The 23,197-nt window shown below is 41.6% G+C and overlaps 1 protein-coding gene across 3 annotated transcripts in view; it reads right to left on the bottom strand.

Moving 5' to 3' along the window:
• The window catches only part of cyria (CYFIP related Rac1 interactor A), a 169,269-nt gene that overhangs the window by 72,220 nt on the left and 73,852 nt on the right, over window positions 1-23,197 (bottom strand). For all 3 annotated transcript variants that reach the window (XM_033021567.1, XM_033021565.1, XM_033021566.1), the window contains exon 2: window positions 1,450-1,503. The gene's annotated coding sequence lies outside the window, so the exon portion shown is untranslated. The remainder of the gene's footprint in view (window positions 1-1,449; window positions 1,504-23,197) is intronic.

Raw genomic sequence — 23,197 nt, 5'->3', positions numbered from 1 at the left:
GGAGGGGATAGAGAGGGAGGGAGGGGATAGAGAGGGAGGGGGGGGTGTAGAGGGAGGGGGGGGGTAGAGGGAGGGGGGGGGGGTAGAGAGGGAGGGGGTAGAGAGGAAGGGGGATAGAGAGGAAGGGGTGGTAGAGAGGGTAGATAGGGAGGGTGCATCTCCCCCCTCCACCCCCCCCCATCTCCCTCCTTCCCCCCCCCCCACCCCCCCCCCCCCCATCTCCTTCTACCACCCCACTCCCTACCCCATCCTCCTCCTCATTTCCCTCATCCTTCTCCCCTCACTCCCATTCCCTGCCCCAGGACCTACCCAGGTCGTAGAGCAGTACCAGGGCTCGACCCGGCCCTGTATGTAGACCCAGGCTAGTCCTTGGTTCCAGCGGCAGCCTCCAGCCGTCAGATCGGCCGCCGCCTGGGCTCCAGTGCAGGTTCCAACTTCACCGTCCCTGACCGTGGACCAAGGCTCGTCCTTGGTTCCACCAGTGGCTTCTTTATTGGTCACGGCCCCATCCCAAGCCCCGGGCTCGGCTCTCACTCCAGCTCCAGGCTAGGCTCCAGCCCAGGCCTAGTCGCTGGGCTCGGCCCGCGGCAGCAGCCTCCCCACCAGGCACGGCAGCCTCCCCACCAGGCAGCCGGCAGCCGTCGCCACTCCTCGTTCACCGTGAGTGCTGGAGTGCCCCTCCATCCCGGAGAGGATGTTTCCACTAGTAGGAGAGTCTAGGACTAAAGGTCATAGGCTCTTAATTAAAGGACATTACTTTAGCAAGATGAGGAGGAATTTCTTTAGAGGGTGGTGAATCTGTGTAATTCTTTGCCACAGTAGACTGTGGGGGCAAAGTCAGTGGATATATTTAAGGCAGAAATGGATAGATTCTTGATTTGTACGGGTGTCAGAGGTTATGAGGAGAAGGTAGGAGAATGGGGTTAGGAGGGAGAGATAGATCAGCCATGATTGAATGGAGGTGTAGACTTGATGGGCTGAATGGCCTAATTCTGCTCCTATCACTAATGACCTTCCAATCCTTTCCACAATGTAGTTAAAAGCTAAAATGTTATGGTTAAGTTTCTTTGAATATATAGTATTATTCTCCAAAGTAACACAGCATCCCAGATTCCACAATATCATAACTTATTTTTTGGGCATACATGAAATAAAAATACTTACACTTTTACAAATGAAAAACACTTTTGTTCAAAATTATAAAATCAGCAATACAGTACTACTATTGAGAAACTAGCCACCTTTCAAAAACAGAAGCTTGGGTATAGTTTCAGATCAATGAAGGAAAGATAGATGAGCAGTTTGCACAAATGAAAATTCAACTCCCAGGCACAGATTCCTCAACCAGCTGATCATTTACTTCATAATCAGCAAAACATCAGTAAAATTAAAAAAAAGCTTTCATCCTGTTGCAGAAAATAATGACAATATCTACAAAATAAATTCTACCTTTTAACTTCAATACGAAGGATTTCAGAAGAAACAGCAAAATCTGGATGAAATCTGCAAAGAGAAAGACAAATTATTAACAACCACATTTAAACTGCTGTTGAGAAAGTTTTCAACTGCAATATGTGTCTTTTAAAGGCATCTCACAGGAAATTATATTATGCTGCAATTTACACAGGGTAAAATGCATCCATGGTGTGCCTCCGAGATCAACGCTGGGCCTATTGCTGATAATCAGATATATCAATGATTTGGCTGAGAATGTGCAAGACATGATTAGTAAATTTGCAGATGACACTAAAATAGATGGTATCGTAGACAGCAGCTGAGCAAGTGGGCCAAAGAATGGCAAATGGAATTTAATTCTGATAAGTGTGAGGTGTGGGATTTTGGGACGTCGAACCAGAGCAGGACGTTCTGTGAATGGTAGCGCCCTGCTGTTGTTGTAGGGCAGTGGGATAGAGGAGTACAAGTTCATGACTCTCGAAAAGTGGAGTCGCAGGCAGAGAGGGTGACGATGGCTTGGCCTTCAATAGTCAAGGAATTGAGTAGAGAAGCTGGGATATGTTACAGTTGCATAACACGATGGTGAGGCCACATTTGGAGTATTGTGTTCAGTTTTGGTCACCCTATTTTAAGAAAGGGTGAATAACGTGAAAAGAGTCCAGAGAAGATTTATGAGGATGTTGCTCAGACTCGAGAGCCTGAGTGATAGGGAGAGGTGGGCAAGCTAGGACTTTATTCCTGTGATATTACAGAGGTGCATAAAATCATGCGAGGAATAGATATGGTGAATGCATTATTTGGAGAGGAATCAAGAACAAGGGGGCACATGTTTAAGGAGAAAGGGGAATGATTTAATATAAACCTGAAGGGCAACTTTCTCCAGAGACTGGCGGGTATTTGGAAAGAGCTACCAGAGAACGTAGTTGAGGAAGCTACATTAATAACATTTAATAGACATTTGGACAGCTACACAGGCAGAAAAGGTTTAGAGAGATATAGGGCAAATGGAAATTCCTTAGATGGGACAGCTTGGTCAGTATGGATGAGTTGGGCCAAAGAATACAGATGTATTTAAAAGAAGAATTGGCTTACAAACAGCAGTTCCAAAATCAATGGCACCTTACACAGATGAAGTGGAGAAGTCTGCCTGAAGAACTCGCTGCTCGATGTACTAATTACAGCCACATCCCAAAGGACAATTCATTCATTACTTTCATCTAATACAATCTGTATCTAATTGCACACTGAAGCCAAACCACTTTTACGAGCAATACATAATTTAAAGGACTTCTTCCCAAGGATGCATTCCAAATTAAGTGCAACATACAAAATGTTAGGATGGTTTAGGTTTCTTATTGTCACATGTACTGAGGCACAGAGAAAAACGTTGTTTTGTATGCTATCCACTCTCATCAGATAATTACCGGTAGATAATAGATAAATCAAGTCAAACTCAAGTAGACCAGATTGAAGATACAGAGTGCAGAATTTTGTTCTCAGCAATATAGCGCATCAGTTCCATAGACATATCCAATGTCCGCAAAGAGGTTGAAGTGAATCGGACAGTACCCTAGCTAATGCAAAGACTGCTCAGAAGCCTGAGAAGAGGCTCTTCCCCGAGTCTGGTGGTGCACACTTTAAAAAAATACCCAAGGTCTGACTGCTTCCAAACAAATACATTTCCTCTGCCCTCGGCTATAAATCCAGTCAAGCCCAATCCTGCCTGCACTATACATGCACACTTTCAAGGAGGAGAGGCTGAGTAGCCAGCAGAATTCAATCACTGCATAATGAATCCCCTCCACGTCCCGGGATCACAAAATTAACTGCCTCACTGGTGCAGCTGAGCTCCTTAAAGTCAATGAATGCACCCCGCCACCTTCCTGATCTGTCAGGCTGATACTGCAAAATGTCATACATTTCCTGAGCCATCAATCACCACTGACCTCTGCTTCCCGCAATCCTTCCTTCAAATGGAAAGCGCGTTATTCAGACTTAAAGGAGGTAAAAATGTGCTGTTCCTCTTGGGCCAGAATTGGGAGCATGATCACTCATGATTCACATGAATGTCTTGGACTGAAGCTTAGGTAGTGGTGTATCAAAATTTGCTGATGATACCAAACTGGGAGAATAATTAAACCCCAAGGAAGAATGTGACATTGGAACATTCACCACCTGGGAGGTTACAAAGAGCTTTACCAGATGCGGTGATACAAATTGGTCAGTAACACAGGAACAAATCGAATGTATAATTTTTTTTAAATGGACGGAAAAGCAAACGAGGTTGGAGTACTGGCGATCGATTCATTAGAAAAAATGATGAAATTCTGCAAAGCATTGAAAAATGCTAACAAAGCACTGGGATTTATTTCCACTGAAATGGAGCTCGGAATTATGCAATGGAGACAATGACATACTGCACTTTAAAGTACAATGAAGGAATTCCAACTTATCGAACATGCAACTGCGACAACACGCAGAAGACATAAAGAAAGATTTTGAGAGCCGTACCAAATCTGAGAACACAGCTGACAGAAAACATTGAAAGCTGCAGAATTACTGAATCATAATGGTCCCAGTTTTGATCCGCGGAACACCACACTTCACCTTCTTTCAGTCTGAATAACCCTTTCCAGTTGTCCTCTTCCACCCATATACCCCCCAGGCATTCAATTGTACACCTCCTCTTCTCTCCTTTTCTGACACCCTTTCGTCTGCTTTTCATCTCTAGCCTTCATCTAAACATCTGCCAACCCCACCACCTGCCTCACTTGTATTCCCTTTCACTTGCCAGGCTTTGTTCCCTCGCACTTTTCCGCTTTCTTTCCAGCATCTGCAATCAGTCTAAAGGGTCTTGATCCAAAATGTCACCTAACCATTCCTTCTGGAATTGCTGCCTGACCCACTGATTTCCTCCAGCACTTAATGTTGAAAAGTCTGAAGAAGGGTTTCGGCCCGAAACGTCGCCTATTTCCTTCGCTCCATAGATGCTGCTGCACCCGCTGAGTTTCCCCAGCAATTTTGTGTACCTTTAATGTTTTACACGTTGGTTTCTTTTTTACCTTTATCCTCAGTTAGTCCACCCATCTTCCCCCTCGCCCATATCAACAAAATTTGACAGGCTTTATCCTGCCCTCACCTCTCTTTTCCAGTTTCTCCCCCCCCCTACTCCAATCACTCTGAAGAAGGCTCCCAACTTGAAACATGGCTTGAAGGGCCAAATGGCATACTCCTGCACCTATTTTCTATGTTTCTATGATCTGGAGTTTATTCTCACTGTATTTCCAGTGCAATTCACCCCAAATTGGCAAAGCCAAATCAAGTTTCTCCAGTTAAGAAACATCACACAAGAAGACTACCATGCCAACAGTATGTCCATACTGCCATGTGGGTTGCCACTAACTCTATGCATCTGTAAATCTCCGGAGAACCCTTTCAGATTAAGATTGTGTTAGTGTAAAGCCATCAGTAAGCAGCATAGATCTTGATTTACTTAGAAACTCAGTATTGTGCACCAATATAACTAGTACAGCAAAACACTGATAACCATTATCTGACTATTCGGAAATCCCAACGGTTCAGCATCTGGCTGATCGGATGCTGATTCCAGTGCACCCTTCCCGCTCACTGGGATCCCAGTTACCAAGCTCTCTTTCCACCATGAACATAACATTGACAAAAATTGAAAATTTGAAAGTCATTGAAATAAGTGTTGAAATATTAATGGAAGTAACATCCAATAGTCTGGAAAGTTTGCCTTCCTCGCACCACCCAGATCCTGAGTGTACAGGTTATTGGAATTTTACTAAATGATCTTATATCATTTTTTTTTAAAGTAATTTGTAGTTTTGCTTAAAAATTGGATTACTGGCTGGTATCAGACAAGATTAATTGCCAATGATTATTATGATGATAAATCTATTTCAGCAGCATTAATAGAACAGATACAGCTTAGCACTGCAATATATTAAAGAACATATTAATGCAATAAATTATTGTAAACAAATTATAGTGTTCAGATTTAGTTGGAGAAATCCAATTGAGTTCAACTGGAAATTTGAGCAAAATAATTTGCTTCGCAAAACTAATTGCAATCTGCACCAAAAGTAAGCTCTCTGCAGAACTTTAGTCTGACCTAAGAATGTAAATGCATTTAAACTTTGTTGTTCTGCCTTAGTTTATTGCCCACCTTCTCCACAAAGCTTTTCCTTCATCAAATACATTTTGGATGAACCCCGTTTCTCATAGTCATACAGCACGGAAACAGACCCTTCGATCCAGCTTGCCCATGGTTTCCCATCCACACTGGTCCCGCGTGCCTGCCTTTGGCCCATATCGTTCTCAACCTTTCCTATCCATGTACCTGTCAAAAATGTATTTTAAATGTTGTTATAGTTTCTGTCTCAACTACCTCCTCCGGCGGCTCATGCCATATAGCCCCCACACTATATGTGAAAACGTTGCCCCTTCGATTCCTATTAAACCTTCCCCTCTTACCTTAAACCAATGCTATCTGGTTCTTGATTCCATACTTTGGATAAAAGACTGTATCTGCCCTATCTATTCCCCCTCATGATCTTTTACATCTCTGAGATTACCTCACATCTTCCTACGCTCCAAGAAACATAGTCCCTGTCCAACCTCTCCCTCTGGCAACATCCTTGTAAAACTCCTCAGCACTCTTTCCAGGGTAACATCTGTCCCATAGCAGGGTGACCAAAGCTGAACACAATATTCCAACTGCAGCCTCACCAGCACCTTGTACAACTGAGGGTAGTGAATCTGTGGAATTCTTTGCCACAGATGGCTGTGGAGGCCGTCAATTAATATTTTTAAAGTAGAGATAGATAGATTCTTGATCAGTACGGGTGTCAGGGGTTATGGGGGAGAAGGCAGGAGAATGGGGTTGAGAGAGAGGTAGATTAATTGGCGGAGCAGACTTGATGGGCCAAATGGCCTAATTCTGCTCCTATTACTTATGGCCTTATGAACATAACATCATGTTTAGAGATGCAATAAGGAAACGGTTCCTTCGGCCCATCGAGTTCACACTGACCATCGATCACCCATTCATACTAGTTCTATGTTAATCCACTTTCTCATCCACTCCCTGCACTAGGGGCAATTTACAGAGGCCAATTAACCTACAAACCCACAATCACCTGGAGAAAATCTACGCAATCACAGGGAGAATGTGCAAATTCCACACACAGCACCTGTGGTCAGGATCGAACTTGGACCTCTCACGCTGTGAGACAGCAGCTCTACCAGCTGTGCCACTGTGCTGCCCTTCTCATGACATTCACTTCATATTCTAGAGTATAGGAACAAAGATTTGCAGATGCTGGTTTACAAAAGAAGAGAAGCAAAGTGCTGGAGTAATTCAGTGAGTCAGGCTGCATCTTTGGGGAACATGGATAGGTGACGTCTTGGGTTGGGACTCCTCTTCAGACTTTCATATTCTAGTTCATTGCAGTGCAATTACTTTAGTGTTCTGGTCTTTCAAAAGCAGTCCCTACTGGCCACCCTTGTTTCTCCTGCCTGATCCACTGAGTGTTCCTTCCCCGATGTGGCACGCTCATCTTCCAGGCTAAAAGTATGCAAATTAAATTAAATTAAATTTCTTTATTTATATAGCACATTTTTAGTCAACTTGCATTGACCCCAAAGTGCTTCACATAATTACATCCACACACACAGGCAAAGGTGGGTGAAGTGTCTTGCCCAAGGACACACACAGGCAAAGGTGGGTGAAGTGTCTTGCCCAAGGACACAACGACAGTATGCACTCCAAGCGGGATTCGAACCAGCTACCTTCCGGTTGCCATCCGAACACTTAGCCCATTGTGCCATCTGTCGTCCCAGCAATGAAAAGTAAGTTTATAATCTCTACTTAAAGATGCTGTTGTGCACTCACAACATTAAGACGATGGATAGTGTATTTAACCGTTGTATATGTGAGCAGTTAACCACTGTGAAGAAAGTTAATATCTTCTTAAACAAAGGAACAGCTCAATTTTTAAGTGAATTTATTATTTTTTCAGTATTAAACTCACGATAAAATATAGTGAAAGATCAACTGGAGGAATCTGCCATTTGCAAAGTTATTATTTCGTACTCGTTTGATGGTTAGTCTGTAGGACCTTGGCGTGCCACTTGTTAAAATCACTCATTCCAATGTGTAAAGCACTGACGTGGTTGCTTAGTGCAACAAAGTTTTCAAAAGAATCTGATCTCTGCGCATTCCTTCAGCTCTCATGTGAAGAGGAAACAGAAGGTACATCTCTTCGACCCATTTTATTTTACGGCCAATGGAACTAAAATGTTACAGACCCCATTAATTAAAAACTGAAGTTTGGACATTGCAACACACAACACAAAATGGAAGAAATGCAAAACTGGGAAAATTACAACAAAGAGATTCATATTTTTTATGTGAAGGGAAGGGGAAAATTGTGCTCAAGGACTTGCAATAACAAAGGAGAGAGTTATAAACTGACAGTATCCCTAATCTGCAGATAAGAGCTCAACAATTGATAAAACATAGCATTAGCAGTTGGTATTTCACTGAATTTTTATGGCCTGCATCCAACGAGTAGAAAGCTTCACATAGACCATCAATATCTCAAGCATTATGTTTTTCATTTACAACATTGGATTTTTCTCTTCCCTTCTGTAAACAATCAGTGTGGTGTAGGGGAGAGGATTTCTTAATGCGTATTTAAATAAATGAAATTAATTAGGGAGCACAAAGTCATCAAACTCCGCCCATGATGCTGATGTAAGAATGTGTCTGGAGTATAACAGTAGGTAATGGTTCATTTATTAATAATCAGGGATCCTCTTCACAGTACATTTACACAATGCACACATTCAGAACTTGCATTGCGTGTAGGTGCCTAATCCAACATGGAATAGCTGTCAGTGCAGAAATCCTGGAAACAATTAGAAATGGGGGATAAAACTAAGATGCAAAATAGATTGTTGGCAAACTCCTGAAAATATTACCAAAAAACTCAAAATGATAAAGTAACAACAGGCAGCATCTCTGGAGAACATAGATTGGACACATTTCTGGTTGGGGCCCTTCTTCAGACTGAGAAAATGTTAGCATATTTCCAGAGAAACTACTTCATCCTATTAAATTGTGGATTACTGCCACTCGAGTTCTGAGTATTCAGGTTTGGATGAAGAGGCCAACATGAAATCCACAACTCTGTTGCAACTGGGCAGGAAATCCAAGTGATGATGGCATAGGAGATAACGTACTCTTTGCCCTGTTTTTGGTGGGCTTTGGTGTGTTCCTCAAGAGACACGTGGTCCTCAGGGTCATCCCAGATTGACTTCTCACAGACTAGTCATTCCCACGTCAAAGACATTACCTGTTATCTTACAAAGAGGCTCTGTAACGGGATAGCAGTTGCAGGTTCCTGGTATATCATGAATTTTGTGTGGGGATTTAGAGGTGATCTTTAAACACTTCTCCTCAGAGAGCTGCCGAGACATCAAAGGCACCGGCAAATTTCATCATTGATGTCCATCTTCACTTAAGATGCCTGGCTAAATAATGGAAGAGGTTCACCCTCTGTGGAGTGTTGTTATGGACTTTAATCATCGGCAAGAAGTGTTTTGCAGTATGTGCAGGTTGGTAGGAAACATTTTGCCTTGGGGATTTTTAATATAAGATCTATTCTCTCATACATTTTAGCGAGCGTTAATTATTCTGAATATACATATAGTACAGTTTACATACTGCAGCTCGATGGAGTGGAGATGACAGGTTGAATAGTTTCCCAAACACCTTTTGGATCAGATCCAGTCCGAGTAGAGGTCTGTGGGTTGGGAGGTGGAATATTGCGAGATGAACAATTGAGAAGAGAATTGATGAGAGCTATGATGCAGATTTACTTAATGCCAGTGTGCATTAAGATTAATGAACACTGGTGGATCCAGCACAAAATTCACCTTTGCTTCAAAAACGACTGTCACCCACAGGGCGACATGGTGGTACAGTGGTAGAGTTGCTGCTGAACAGTGCCAGAGACCCAGGTTTGATGCAGACCATGGGTGCTATCTGAACGGAATGTGTACGTTCTCCCCGTGATCTGCGTGGGTTTTCCGCGGTGTTCCGGATTCCTTCCGCACTCAAAAGATGTACAGATTTGTAGGTAAATTGGCATGGTATAAATGTAAATTGTCCCTAGTAAGTGTAGGATAACACTAGTGCGCAGGGATCGCTGGTTGACGCAAGCTTGGTGGGCCAAAGGGCCTGTTTCCGCACTGTATCTTTAAAACTAAAACTAAATATGGTAAATTCAGTAAAATTGTAAATTGCCCCTAGTCTGGGTGTAGGATAGTGTTAGATTGCTAGTCGCCACAGACCCGGTGGGCCGAAGGGCCTGTTTTTGCGCTGTTCTCTAAACTGAACAAAACTTAATGAGTTGTAACTCTATAGGTGCAGAATCTAAAAATTATTGGTATGCAGCAGCAGAAATTAGGTCACAGTAAGTCAAAGAGAAGAAAATAAAAAAGAACACAACATTTAAGGCATTGTATTTGCCAAGCTGTTATGAAGGACAACATCTTCATGGGCCCTCTTGAATACCTGTGAGATATGATTAGCAAACTCAGGTCTAAATAAAATAATTTCCCACAGTGGGAAGTAAATGGAGCATCTGTATATATTGAAGAGAAAGGCTCAGTAATCCAGATTGAATTCATTACTTTTACGTTATGCAGTGTGAAACATGACAATTAATGACATGATTGCTTGATGTTACTCTCCCAAAGGACAATGCCCATAGAGCTAAATATAACAAATATTAGCCACACAATATAATGAATGAGAGGTACTAACCTGAAATGTGTTATATACAATCATCCATAGCCTGTTAGCATAGTACTTTCATTTACAAATTTTATAACCTTTACTTCACAAAAGCATGGAAGGTTTTTCCAATTCAACCCACTTCTGATGGCTCAAGGTTAAGGAGCTTCAATTTCAAGCAAATCTTGCAGCAATGCTCTTGTTAAATATTTATTGTATGTCATAGAGTTAGAGCATGGCAACCGGCCCTTAGACCCATTCATGTAGACAAATATGCCCCATTTACGCTAATCCAATTTGCAGCATACCCCTCTAAACCTTTCTTATACATGTACCTGTTCAAATGTATTTTAAATATTGCTATTGTACCTCTCTCAACTGCTTCCTCCAGTAGCTCTTCAATACACACCACCCGCTGTAAAAACAGTTGCCCCTCAGGTTCCTTTTAATTATTTCCTCTTACCTTAAATTTACTTGTTTTTGATTCCCTCTCCTTGAGAAAAAGACTGTATACATTCATCTAATCTATAAACCTCTATTTTATGCATCTCTAAAAGGTCACCCTTTGGTCTCCGACCTTCCAAAAAATGACATCCTAGCTGTCCCAATCTCTCCCAATTACTCTGTCTTCATTCCCTGGCATAATTCTAGTAACTCTTCTTTGGCACTCATTCCAAATGGCGTATTTCCTAAGACAAGCTAACTAAACCTTTACACAATACTTAAAGTGCAACCTCACCAATGTCGTACAACTGTCAATTCAAATAATATCTTAACACCCATACTCACCCGCCTGACTGATGAAGACCAACATGCCAAATGCCTTCTTCACTACCCTGTCTTCTTGTGACTGCATTTTCAGGGAACTAAGTATTGCATTACTAGTTCCTTTTTCTACAACACTCCCCAGGGCACTGTGGTACACTGTGAAAGTCCTACCTGATTTGTCTTCCCAAAATTCAACACCTCACACTTAATTGAATTGAATGTCATTTGCCGTTCATCAGCCCACTTACCCAGCTAATCAAAGTCATGCTGTAATAGTTGATAACTTGCCAAATTGGTAGAGGAAAATAGAAAAGGTGGGGTTTTTTTTCTCTAATGACGAGTGATTGAAAAGTGCTAGCATTCAGAGGGACTAAAAATAAATATAATGTTTCAAGCAAAAGGCAAAAGGTATGTCATCCTTAAATGCATAAGGATGTGAGTATAAGCCAGGTGTACTCACATTTATACGTGAGTAAAAGCATGGTGATTCCACCTGTAAAATTGGCTGCGTTTCTGGGGAATTTGGATGTTCCCTATGCACTTGGATAGGGAATCATTGCGTATGGTTTCCCTATCGAAGAAAGGGCATACTCTCAATGTATAAAATGCAGACCAGGCTTCTGCCTAGGCATAGTATTGTGAGACAAGATTAAACACAGCCTGTACTTGAGTTTAGAAGAGTGAGAGCTGACGTCATTGAAATGTCCAATTCTTTCTCTTTTACAAGTATTAATATGTTAGATGAATTCTGAAGTTTCACTAGAGCATCTAGTCTTAAAATAATTCAGAACTGAAATAACAAATTTTGACAGCAAAAGATACAACAACCTGCCAGTCCTGAAACATTGTGTGTCATTTCCCTCCACAGATGCTGCCTGATGTGCTGAGTTCCTCCAGAAGTTGTATTTTACTGCAGTCTTGTCTCTCTAATAATTTTCTTCACATTGGAGACTGATGAATCTTTTGACTTCTCAGCGCAAGAAGGCTGTGAAGGCTCAGTTGCTAAATCTAATCAAGGCAGAGTCCAATAGATTTTTGGATATTAAGGACAAGCGAGTTGAGCAGAAATACGGCCCTAAGATAGAAGATCAACCAGGATCGCACTGAGTGGCAGACCAGGCATGGCCTACTCCTGCTTTTACTTCTTATGACCTAGTACTTTGTGTAGAGCAGACACGATTTAAGAAAAGTTGGAATTATGCACAGGCTAAGGAACCAAATAAAATACAATCAATAAAGTTATGGCGAGTCAATCGATAAATCACCATCTCTCCGGAATGTAACACTACAATGCTGCAAACTATATTCTGCATTATGACGTCTTCTCTTTCCACTTGTAGTTGGTTTGATTGTACTCGTGAATAGTATAATCTGATTTAATTGAAAAACACGGAAACAAAAGCTTTTCACTGTATATATGAGTTTACGTGACAATGATAAAACCAAACAATATCTAAAAGTTCAACAGCGGCTCCAACTATTTCCTTAGCTATTTGTACTGCATCACAGCAAAATGTATCCGACGTCACAGTTTATTTCTTCTTATATTATTTATCTGGGGCTCGAGTTAATTGGAAGCAACTCAATGCTTCAAACCTTCTGGAGACATTTTTATGACATCCCACTTGAAAAACTCTGGAAGGGACAGCCTTGGTTACTACATGGCCTAATGCCACAAAAAGACATAAAACTTGCATAATTATTTGGTCCTAAAACAAATTTCCTTATTAGTAATTATATTACATGACTAACATAAGATTTCTTACCATATTTATCACAAAACGCATGTGGCTTCAATGAAAGCTGAATGACTGAAAAGCACACATTCCCACAAAAGGAGAAAACTGTATCCCGAGACTGAAGCGTTTGGTAGTTCCAGCATTATCAATTTCAGGAAAATTACTGCAGTTAAAAAAGTGCTGTATGCAGAATAATTCTACTGTAGTTATTTGGGTCACCAAGGTGACACATTTCAGAACTGCAGCATTTTACCTTAAAATAGATCAGTGACGCGGATCGAGTTTCTCAGATGCTAAAGACTGCGGTTATCATTTACTTTCACAACAAACTCTAATGCACACACATTTCCAGATCTCTCATTCTTGATTTTCTAAAGGAAGCTCCTTGCTTTTTATTGATGTACTCTTCTTAAGATTAAAACAAAGCCGGTTATCCCCCAAATAGACACACAATTTTAATATAGAGACATTATTGAGTGGTCAAATTTTAACTTGAAGAAAATCTGAGAATTTACCTCAAAAATCATCGTTTAACCAAGCACGCGTTTAATGACAACATTCTTGGTCAATGTTCCATCCTTCAGGAAAACTTTGACATTTTCCTTCATCTTTCCTCAGCTAAGAGCCACATATAGTTGTCCATGCTGAAATACCGGTTTCTCAAGGTATATCAACGCTTTCTCCATGGTTTGTCCTTGCGCTTTATGGATCGTCATAGCAAAACTTGACTGAATGGGGAATTGGGTCCGCTGAAGGGGAATGTCTTTGCCTTCTGTCAAATTGAACGTTATCCTAGGAATGAGAACAATGTCATCTTTGAATGCCCCCATGTTGATTCTTGCAACTATCAGATTATTGTGTAGCTCTTCCACAATCATCCTCGTTCCATTGCATAGCTTTGGGGGTTCCACGTCTCTCATTAACATTGGAGATCCTTTTTTCAACTCCAATTTGTGTGGTGGTAATCTCAAGTGAATCGAGGAATTCTGTTGGGAAGCGAGTAGCATTAGTTCCCTCAGTGACAGCATTTAAAGAAAAGTATTCTCTAATGATTCCAGGGAAGCGTGTGATACATGTAGAATTGTTCCTTCTCATCGTATCGTTGTGCGGAAGCAAGATACAATTGTCGGATAATAATTCTGCAGGATTGAAATGAATACAATCCTCCAGTGTTTTTGCTGACATGGCCTACTGTTGCGGTGGCCCTTCAGCTGCCAATCCCCACCGGCTTCAGGAGGGGGCCGATGGGGAGCATCCTGCAGCTGGGGACAGGAACGGCTTCAGGCGGAGGACGGTGGGGGAAGCGTTCTGTAGAGGAATGTACTTTTCTTGGGCTATACCTGAAGCTGGGGATGGGGGGGGGGGGGGGCTTCAGGTGGGGGCCGGAGGGAGCGTCTGTAGCCAGGGGAGGGGGACAGCTTCAGGCAGGGGGCGGTGGGGAGGGGGGAGCGTTGCCATGGCCTACTGCAGCCGTGGCCTGCTGCTGAGGGGGGTGTGCCAGGGGAAGGGGATGGGGGTGTTTGGGGCCGGGGTGCTGTGCCTAAACAGAGGCCGGCCCCGCCGGAGCCCGGCCCTCTCAATCCCCCCCCACTCTCACTCCTCACTTCCCCAGCATCTCGAGGTTGCAGCAGTTGCAGTCGCAGTCGTCCAGGCTCCGCACACAGGGCCGGCTTCCGGACTCACTCACGGCTTCTGAACTCACTTACTGACTCACGGTTCCTGGACTCACTCACTGACTCAGGGCTTCTGGACTCACCACTCATGGCTTCTGGACTCACTACTCACTGCTTCTGGACTCACTCCTCACTGACTCACGGCTTCTGGACTCACTACTCACTGACTCACGACTTCTGGACTCACTACTTAGCGATGTTACAAAACTTACCTTCAGCGGCGCTGCAGTTCTGGCACTGGCCGTGTGCGCGACTTTGGCGCCTTTGAGGGGGGAGGCGGGATTAAAATGCCGTTTTCTCCTGCCTGTTGGAGTCGGATTTCCTCATGTAGTGTCTTATCTTTATTTGTGTGCTGCATTGGCAAGTCAAATTTCACTACACCATTTGGTGTATGTGATAATAAATGTCCTTTGTATCCTTTGTATATTTGTATACGAAATATCAGTTTTAGTCCCGTATTGATTATATTGAGTGGATGTTTCTAGATTAATTTATGGGAATTAAACATCAAATTCCTTCCATCAGGCATATGAATTCATGACAGTGAGATTTAGCAATCATGTTATGTTGTGAATTCTTGTGTGAATGGGATTGGTTTGTTATTTGGATACTCAGGCTATTTTAAAAATATATCCTTTTCTTAAGAAATGGAATCTACAGGACATTCATAATGGGAAAGTAGTGGGCAGAAAGGCATGTCATGCATGGTTTGAAGAGCAAAAACTTGTAGTTTACAATGCCAAAATTGAAAAGTTGAGGAAAAACAAGGTGTACAGAGTTGCTTATTGCTTACAATCTGAGGAGTATAATGATGCTACTGATTATGATATGCCAATGTACCAGCTAGCAACTGATCTTCTCCATAAAGACTTGGTCTATTGCTAGAAATTGTAATTTATTTACCTATCTGTTACGGACTTACAGCATATAATACAATAATATTAAAGTTCTGATCTTGAGAATATCACATTTTTGAATTTTCAAGGCAGTCTGGGTGTTTATTACTATTTCCGTCACAACAGTCAATTTTGTAATTGACTACAATTAGGTAATTAACTAATTATATGCTTTAATTTCAGGTCATCCAAGTAAAATGTTTTATATTTGTTTCAGAATGCTTCAATCTATAATAACTGAAAATTTCATTCAGTTCTCTTAATTTTTAAGAAAGTTATGGGCATATGACTGTCCTCGATCACAGCTTTTGTGTCAAGTCAATGCAAAAGCAATAGGGAACAAGATGCTAATTTCCGAGTATAAAAATGGCCATAACTTTTTTTAATACTAAGGATATGAAAGCGAATTAGGTGTCAAATTAAACTTCTTTTTATGCTTTATCTGATGGGACAAATTACAGGCTTGATTTTTTTAATCTCAAAATTTTGATGAGTGATGAGTGGAAACAGGCCCTTCAGCCCAACTTGCCCACACCCGGCAACATTTCCCAGCTACACTAGTCCCACCTCCCCGTGTATGGTCCATATCCCTCCAAACCTGTCCTATCCATGTACTACTTTCAGCTTGTGACAGGTTCAATCTGCGTGAGGCAAGACAGCAAAATAAAACGTCTCGTATATTAGAAACACAGAAAATAGGTGCAGAAGGAGGCCATCTGGCCCTTCGAGCCTGCACCACCATTCATTATGATCATGGCTGATCATTAGAACCAGGATGTTTAGGCACTAGAAAACACTGAAATAGGCAGGCAAAAAGGCATAATAAAATTACAAAAGGCATTTATTGACAAAAGGCATAAAAAGCCATTTATTTCCACCACCAAAATATGGTTAAAAATGATAATATAATGGTATACTTCATTAAATGACCAAAGTTGCCTGGTTACACAAAATTACTAGCATTTTTTTTCAAATCTGGTGTTCGACTATGCCGTCTGTCAGACAGAATATGCTTCAGTTGTGAAAAACTTCTACTTCAGCTGAGGTCACTGGTGCATATCCGAAACAAGCTACAGACTTATATTCATGTCAATATCTTGTGCATTACAACTACCTTTGAGAACTTTAGCTATGTTTTGTATTTCTTCAAGATCTTTGTTAGCTAAAATCACTCTCACATTTTCCTTGTATGTCTTTACCTACATCGCCAGGAACTTTACGAATATCATCAGTTACTTTGTTGAAAACCTGCAAGTTATTCACTAATGTTTCTCCAGGGAAGTGATGGCTTGTGGGAAGTTTGCATAATTGGAAGCAATAAACACGAGATCGTGGTGGATGGACTTTTTCTGCATGATTTCATTGACGATCCTGACTGCAGTAGATTCTTCTTCTTCAAAACTGTTGACGATTTCTTTCATCTTTTCAAAATTTGCAGCACAGTTGAGTACAGCAGAGATTCATGTACCCTACCTAGTCAAAATGGGCTGAGGAGGTAGCGGAATCTTGGGTGCCATTTCCTTGAACAACTGCACACGTGTTGGTGCTTTGAGGAAGATTTTCTTGACATTGGAAACTAGGCGATCGACATTTGGAAACAGGCTACATATGTGCTTGGCAATTTTATGAAGTCCTTGAGCTAAGCATGTCAAATGCAACATTTTGGGGAATAAAACTTTAAGTCACAAACAAGAACATTCTTGTGTTTTATACCTTCTGGCCAAAGTACAGCAAGTGAACATGTAAACAACTGAGCAATAGTTGAGCTGTTTGACTTCTCCAATACTTCCAATGTCAATAAATACTCCTTTGATTGTTGACGTGCCTCCAGTATATCGATGACCATATTGGCAACATATCTCCCACAGCATCGGCTGTCTGGTCTATTGAGATCCATATTTTGCTGCATGCAACTTCATCTCTAATTTTCTGCACAACAATGTTGAAGTTGCTGTCAAGATAATTTTCCCGTAATGATGACTTGCTTATTATATGTTCCTCTGTGTATTTCTCTAAAAAACCTCTGAGAGATTTGTTTTCCAATTTCCACAGTGGAATTCCAGCATCAATGAATGCCTTGCACAGATCAATCAAACTCAGATTTGAGACTGAAGCCAGCAGTAAATGGAGTGAGGAGACAAGCTTGGATAGTCCACACCCCAGCAGTATCAACATTGACTTCTCTAATTTTAGATAGCCCTTGTCTTCTCCCTCCTCCCCATCCTCAGCTCTCCTCCTAGTCCTTCTGTCTCCGACTCTTCCTTTTTTTTTACCGCCCCGTCCCCCCACATCAGTCTGAAGAAGTGACTCGACCCGAAACGTCACCTATTCCTTTTCTCCATAGATGCTGCCTCACCCGCTGAGTTTCGCCAGCATTTTTTTGTCTACCTTCAATTTTTCCAGCATCTGCAGTTCTTTCTTAAATAGATCTTGGAGAAGACTGAACCAGCGGGCAGCGGCACGAACGAATGAATGACCGACGGTGGCGCCCCCGGTTTCGCCCCGGTGGTGGAAGTTTTCTTGTAAGTTATACTAAGTTAACATGTTAATAATAACATTAATATTAACGTGTTAACATAGGAAATGTCTGTAATCATGGCACAACTAGTGGAAATAGCAGAACCTTTTAGCATATCAGCAAAAAAAGGCTGATTTAGGCACTCGATCGTGAAAAAGCCATTATCCTGGTGAAATCATCAAAAAGGCATGAAAATGCTTTTATGGCATTTATGGCAAAATCCTGGCTATAGTGATCATCCACAATCAGTAACCCGTGCCCGCCTTCGTCCCACATTCCTTTAATCCACTAGCCCCTAGAGCTCTAACTGACTCTTTTAAATTCATCCAGTGAATTGGCCTCTACTGCCTTCTGTGGCAGAAAATTCCACAAATTCACAACACTTGAGTGAAAACGTTTTTTCTCATCTCAGTTTTAAACGGCCTCCCCTTTATTCTTAGACTATGGCCCCTGGTTCTGGGCTCTGCCATCATTGGGGGAAAAAATTCCTGCATCTAGCTTGTCCAGTCCTTTTATAATTTTATAAATTTCTATAAGATCCCCTCTCATCCTTCTAAATTCCAGTGAATACAAGCCCACTCTTTCTAATCTTACCTCTTAAGATGCAGTCCCACCATCCTGGGGATTAACTTCGAGAACCTACGTTGCACTGCCTCAATAGCAAGGATGTCCTTCCTCAAATTAGGAGACCAACACTGCAAACAATACTCCAGTTGTGGTCTCACCAGGACCCTGTACAACTGCAGAAGGACCTCTTTACTCCTATACTCAAATCCTCTCGTTATGTTTACTTTCAGTGGCTGGTGTACAAGGACACCCAGGTCTCGTTGCACTTCCCTTTTTCCTAATCTGACACCAATGAGATAATAATCTGCCTCCTTGTTCTTGCCGTCAAAGTGGATAACCTCATATTTATCTACATTATACTGCATCTGCCCACTAACTTAACCTGTCCAAGTCACCCTGCAACCTCCTAGCATCCTCTTCGCAGTTCACACTGCCACCCACCTTTGTATCATCTACAAATTTGATGGGTTACTTTTAATCCCATCATCTAAATCATTAATATATATTGTAAATAGTTGCGGCCCCAGCACTGAGCCTTGCAGCACTCCATTCGCCACTGCCTGCCATTCTGACAGGGGCCCTTTTATTCCTACTCTTTGTTTCCTGTCTGCCAACCAATTTTCTATCCAATACCATGTGTTCTAATTTTGCCCACTAACCTCCTGTGTGGGACCTTATCAAAGGCTTTCTGAAAATCCAGATACACTACATCCACTGGCTCTCCTTCATCCATTTTACTTGTCACATCCTCAAACCATTCCAGAAGATTGGTCAAGCAAGATTTCCCCTTCATAAATCCATGCTGAATTGGACCAATCCTTTTACTGCTATCCAAATGTGCCGTTATTACATCTTTAATAATTGACTCCAGCATCTTCCCCACCATCAATGTCAGGCTAACTGGCCTATAATTTCCTGTTTTCTCTCTTGCTCCTTTCATGAAAAGTGGGATTGCATTAGCTATCCTCCAATCCACAGGAACTGATCCTGAATCTATAGAACATTGGAAAACGATCACCAATGCGTCCACGATTTCTAGAGCCACCTCCTTGAATACCCTGGGATGCAGACCATCAGGCCCTGGGGATTTATCAGCCTTCAGTCCCATCAGTCTAACCAATATTATTTCTCGCTTAATGCAACTTTCTTTCAGTTCCTCTGCCTCCCTAGATCCCTCTGTCCCCCAGTACATGTGGGTGAATGTTTGGGGCTTCCTTAGTGAAGATAGAACCAAAGTACCTGTTCAATTCTTCTGCCATTTCCTTGTTCCCCATAATAATTTGACCTGTTTCTGCCTTCAAGGGACCCACATTTGTCTTTACTAATCTTTTTCTCTTAACATACCATATTACCACCGACACTTGCTAATCCGACAAGTTCTGCCATCTCAAGCTTTTCCAGACTTATTATATAAGTTATAGTGATAGTTGATGTCTCTTTATGTAGTGATGAAACCAAAGAGATGATATTCACGGGATGCATAACATAGTACTGCTAAAGGGCTGAGCTGCCAAAGGAAACGGTGGGTACAATTACAATATTTAAAAGACATTTAGAAAGGTTTAGAAGGACGTGGACCAGAGACAGGCAAGTGGGACTAGCTCGGTTAGACAACTTGGTTGACATGGATGAGTTGGGTCGAAAGGCCTGTTTCTGCACTCTATGACCTTCTATACAAGAGCAGAGGTCTCATCGCAAGATAATCGCGTGGCCTTTACCAGACATTCAAATCTACCTCCTGCTTGAAGGCTTCCCCAGCATTTTGCCCTTGTCCGTGCCTCCTCACTTCCCATTTCACCAGATTCCTTACTATTGCTGCTCAATTGTAACTATGACAGTGCTGACCACCAACCTCGGAAAACCTGTACCCTTTATGGTAAGAATCCCACTACATTTGATATTGATTTCCTTTGTACACCAAGCTATCAGAGTCATTCAACATGGGGACGAGGCCCTTCAGCCAACCGAGTCTGTGCTGATCATTAAGCACCCTCTTACACTGATCATATACTGATTTCATTTTATTCTCCCCACATTCCCAATAACCCCTCCTCTGACACTCACCTACACACAAGGGATAATTTAGTGACTAATTAACCCACCAACCCATTTTGGAATGTGGAAGTAAAGCAGATCCCACACGGTCTAGAGGGTGAACATGCAACTCCAGGCAGCCAGCAGACATCAGGATCGAACCTGGATCGCTGGAGCTGTTAGGCAGCAGCTCAACCTACCTTGGCACTTTGTCACCTCTCAGAGGGAAGACTTCTCACAGGCAGCAAACCAGTTAATTTTCAACCAATTTTAAGATTTTTTTTTACAGAGAAATAAAGATTAGGAGCTTCACAATAAACCAAAATAAGCCAAATTGGCAAGCTGTACAAAATCACAACATTTTAAAATATTTATTGGAGGAACTGCACTGTGGACACAAATTAGCTTTTCATGGTAGAAATGATGTTCACCATTAATTGTGGCTTACTATTGCATTTAGAAAGTCAAATTGCATTTCATTAAACAAGACATAACATTTTCAAACTCACAAATGATGGAAGTTCCCACAAACTCGGCAATTCCAAAATCTAATTGGAGGATTTTAATCAGCATAGGAGCAGGATATTGTACCAGCAACTTCTGAATTTCCTGATATAACTGAATGTTCCATTCCACAAGTTTTAAATCACTTTTACACTGCGAAGAAGCCAATCATTTGCCATCACTGCAATTGTAAAACCAGGGCCTACATTTCAGCCACTACCTCACCCCCTGCCCCACCCATCCATTCTTTTGAACACAACCTTCCACCACTAATAATCCCCTAAAATATCCTTCTCGGATTCTTCTTCCACCTCCATTTCTTTCCCTAATCACTGCCGGTTCGGCCATATTTTCTTTTCCCCTCCATGGTCCACATTAAATATAAAATATAATTTGCAACACCACTCATATCCGCAGTCGATTTCTTTTCAAATCATATATTGGATTATCCACATTGGCAATAGATTCCAAATATGAATGGTTCAACAAACTGTATATCATAAAGGGAAGTTAAATTGAACAAGGAGTCATCCATCTCCGAGATAGCTGAGATTACAATCACTCCTTTAATTGCAGCCATGTGCCGTGGCACGCTTCAAGTCACCCAATAAGGAGTGTAGCTGTGGATAAAGTCATTTTCATTCCTATTATACTGCTGTGAATCATTGGCAATAAATGTAAGGACCAAGGTTCCTGTTCCTGATTGTTAACCAGTGATCCCTAGTGCAAGAACGCATATGCGGACAGAATTATTTTCTGCTCCGATGTCCCCCCTGAGGTGTACAGCCCATCAACACTCAACGTCAGGGAAAACATTAGAAGAATGGAACTTGAGCACTGTACTGGTGAGCCTCGATGAATTTGTAACCAAGTAAAGAACTGATGTCCACAGTTCAAACAGAGATGACATTTGATGAGGATATAATATTATTCATTCCTCAGCATATTGCGCAGAATCAGAGCTACAGAAAACAGTTATAGTTGACCGGAATGGGGCTCTTGAGATGTACAATAAACAACAATGGTGTCTTCAAGTACATCACACTGTCAAACACAAAATGCAAGATAACAAAACGGCAGCTGTTTATATTATAGAGGTCTCAATTGCTCGCGTCTATGCTTCCCTTCCATTCATATTTCCTTGCAATGGGGAGGGAGGCCATTCAGCCCATTGAATCTTTTTTGGTTTACAGAGCAATCCCATTCCCCAGCTCTTGTTACCTGTACCCACATCTTCGAGATTCCACATCCCACCGACACCAGGGACAAGTCACAGTGTGCAGTGAGCCTGTGTGGGAGAAACTGAAAAACATCTGGGAGGAATATGCGAATATACACTCAAGCACCATGGATCAGGATTGAAGCTGGTTCACTGGAGTGTGAGGCGCCAGCTATGCTAACTGCATCACAGATCAGAAAACGTCCTATTCAGAGCTCTTATCTTCAAATCCAATCATCATCTATTGCCATCAGTGGTTTCAGTAGTTTTTCATGTAATTGTGCTTCATTTGCAAGGAAGGAGATCAGTTTATCACATTATAATTTCACTATCAAATGGGGCTAATTTAATTACAATCAAATTTTCCAGGAATGCTTGGAATGCAATTTTAAAAGGATTATTATTATTATTTAACCCCAGGATGGTAATGATCCATGAATGATTACAAAAAAAGACAATTGCTTTCATATAGCACTATTCATATCAGGACAGCCCAAAGTGCTTTACAATTCAATTAATCACTTTTAGAAATGTAGTTACTGCTGCAAAGTGGGAAATGTAACAAGCAATTTTTTTAAATGTATAGCAACCTCCCACAGACACATTGCAAAAATGATCACCTTTCTTGCAGGGTTGAGGAAGACCAAAGCATGGTGACAGGTTCCTGCAGGTGTAGGCACTCAGCTGACAAACAAATAATGTTACTAAAGAGCCGCAACAGATGCACTGTAAAATATGTCTATTTGTACAAGAACTCTTAGGAAAGAAGCTTAGGAAAACAGTGCAATACCTACTTAGAAAGAAATACACAGGCAAGTACACTGTAATAAAAACACGCTTCAGAATGGGATTTATAAACACAGATTGAAAATAAAATCTCTTCTTGTAGGCTTCGGCTTGCTTATTAAAAAATTATACATTGTACATTAAGGGAAAATATGAGACATATTTGGTCCGTGGGCAGTCGTCTGGTAGTCACGAGAGATCTGGAAATATT

The sequence above is a fragment of the Amblyraja radiata genome, chromosome 5 (genome assembly GCF_010909765.2).
Source record: "Amblyraja radiata isolate CabotCenter1 chromosome 5, sAmbRad1.1.pri, whole genome shotgun sequence".
In the NCBI taxonomy this organism is placed as follows: Eukaryota; Metazoa; Chordata; class Chondrichthyes; order Rajiformes; family Rajidae; genus Amblyraja; species Amblyraja radiata.
Note: the sequence above shows the minus strand (reverse complement) of the source record. Positions and strands in the feature narration are given on the sequence as shown.